Source organism: Atta cephalotes (assembly GCF_000143395.1).
Source record: "Atta cephalotes unplaced genomic scaffold scaffold00008, whole genome shotgun sequence".
Taxonomy (NCBI): Eukaryota; Metazoa; Arthropoda; class Insecta; order Hymenoptera; family Formicidae; genus Atta; species Atta cephalotes.
In genome coordinates, this window is record NW_012130072.1 from 1,620,960 (window position 1) to 1,623,523 (window position 2,564).

At 24.7% G+C, this 2,564-nt stretch overlaps 1 protein-coding gene across 1 annotated transcript in view; it reads right to left on the bottom strand.

Annotated features, from left to right (window-relative positions):
* The window catches only part of LOC105627325 (aminopeptidase N-like), a 12,530-nt gene that overhangs the window by 9,146 nt on the left and 820 nt on the right, over positions 1–2,564 (bottom strand). The window lies entirely within an intron of this gene.

The following is a 2,564-nucleotide window of genomic DNA, read 5'->3' on the forward strand; positions in this document are numbered from 1 at the left end:
ATATATATATATATATATATATATATATATATAAATTATTTCTCATTGACAAAAGATTAATGTGTCAGAAAGTTATGTCAATAGCTTTCTCAAACTATTAATAAAATATTAATAAAATATTAAATATTATAAAATTATTGAAAAATATCAAAAATAAATTAGTAGTATAATTAAATAGATTAGTTATTTACAATTTAATATCTGAACAGATAGTATTATTATAAAGTTAATTAGTAAATTAAAATTTTTTTTTGTCAGATTAACTTTTTTGTGAACGTATCAATAATAAATTCTCAATTAAATCTTCTTCTCTGAAATAAAACTTGTCATCAATATCAACTTTGTAAGATATTCTTTTCTTGTACATCAATTTTTAATTTCAGATAAAATGAATGGATTGAAAATAGTTTCTGAGAATCTTTTCACCTGAAACAGATTAGTTCGAGATACTGAATAAATAGTTAATTTATTATTATGCAACGATATATTATTTTTTTAAATTTGGATATTGTAGTTTAAGGACTAAATCGATTTTTATAGTCAATAGATCACTAGTCAATAGATCATAAATTTAGAATTATGAAATTTACTTGTCAATTTGTTCGTAAGAATAAATTGACATTGTCAAGAATAAGTTTTATTACTGCATGTGTAGTAAATGATCTATAAAAACAAAATAATTAATACTTATGATTAAGAAAACAGTGTAGCACGTTTACAAAGAGGAATACTATTATCTAGCATAATCATAAAATTTTTTAATATGTAATCAAGGATATCGTTGCATGTGTGCTTTTCAAGAATACACTTGAAGATAAAAAAAATGCGCATTATTGTGAAATAATGAAATATTCAATGCTAATATATTTAAATAATTGATGTTGATATCAGGATTTTCAGCGCAACTCAAACCTTTCAATAATTCCATTCGTTTCCATTTTTTCCTTTTTTTATTGAATATAATTTGAACATTTTATCCCAAATAGTCCTATTGGCTGCCATTATACCGGCACAGTAAATAAATTTTTCCTTTTATAGAATTCTAAAATATATATTTATTAAGAAAGCATGCATACATATTTCATACAATAACTGACTTCCTATTTTATCAAATTTTGTATTTTTACGTTCCGTAATCTTGTTATACATTATTAAGCGGTATAACTTCGTAAAATTAAATTTTTATTCTGCTCTGCTGTCGTACACTGTAGTGTAAAAGTTGTTATGTCATCACATAATAATACTACAATAAAGAAACAAAATGAAGAAAGATGTTGGTAGTGCAGCTTGTCATTTTATTGTACTTATATTTTTGCTTGTAACATCATATTTATTCTGTCATTATTAAATAAGAATGGAAATTGATTTATATAGAAAATAAACGATGAATATTTGATCTCAACAATTTGAAGAAATAGAGAGTCGATTGTAATGTATCCATATGCACGTGTACGCATGCACACACAAATACAATTTACGAAATAATTATAAATATAAGATTAGTTATTACTTGTAAATTTTGGGATCTGCGAGATGTTTGCTTAATTTAAACGCGGTCACTTTCTTGCATTTCTTGTTATCAAGATTACATACACATTTTAAGGCGTTTATCCTTGTCAATTTTGTGATATCATCATCATTAGGATTGTCTATGTATCCTACGTAGTAAAGTACCGATTCTGAATATCGGTCTGAATAAAATCCTCGACAAAAAAAAACATTACAAAAAATTGAAAATGAGAAGCTCTGCATAAAGAAATTCAACAATAATAATAAATATTTAATAATAAATATAAAAAATAACATAACAAGATTACATGCTACAATTCATTTTAAAAAATTCTTACATTTTAATGGAAAATTCAATATATCTCTCAAGAAGGTGTTATTGCTTCGATTCTTTCACACACATATACACACACACACACACACACACACACACACACACGCGCGCGCGCGCATGCACAAGATTTCCTAACATTATTTATAATATTTAAGCATCTAATTATTGTATAAATGATAAATGATTAATTACCAGATCCAAAAAAGATGAAATAAGATTTCTTAATCGCAATGTCAAATATTGTCTGACAGTATAACACTTAAATAATTGATTATAATATGAAAATGTTCAGAGCAAACTCAAATTTTCTAAAAGATTTTTTACACGTATTTCTATAAAATTTATCATTTATTTTACGTAATTCTAGTATTTCTAATATAGTTGTCATTAGATTGAAACAACATGTTCACATTTTTGCCATTATAAATATTAAGATAAAAACCTAAAATAAAAGGTAGAAAAATATAAGAATATATAATGGTAAAAATAGAATAAAAGTTACAAAAGTATAAATTAAGCTTTATTATTTAGTTTCTCAAGATATTTATTTTCTTATATTTTTTCTATTCCTCCAACTTTGATTCTCTCTCTCTCTCTCTCTCTCTCTCTCTCTCTCTCTCTCCTCTNTCTCCTCCTCTCTCTCTCTATGTGTTCGTATTATACTACTTATTGTCGTATCTATGTTTCCTCTATACGTTCGTTACTATAGTATTATTTATCG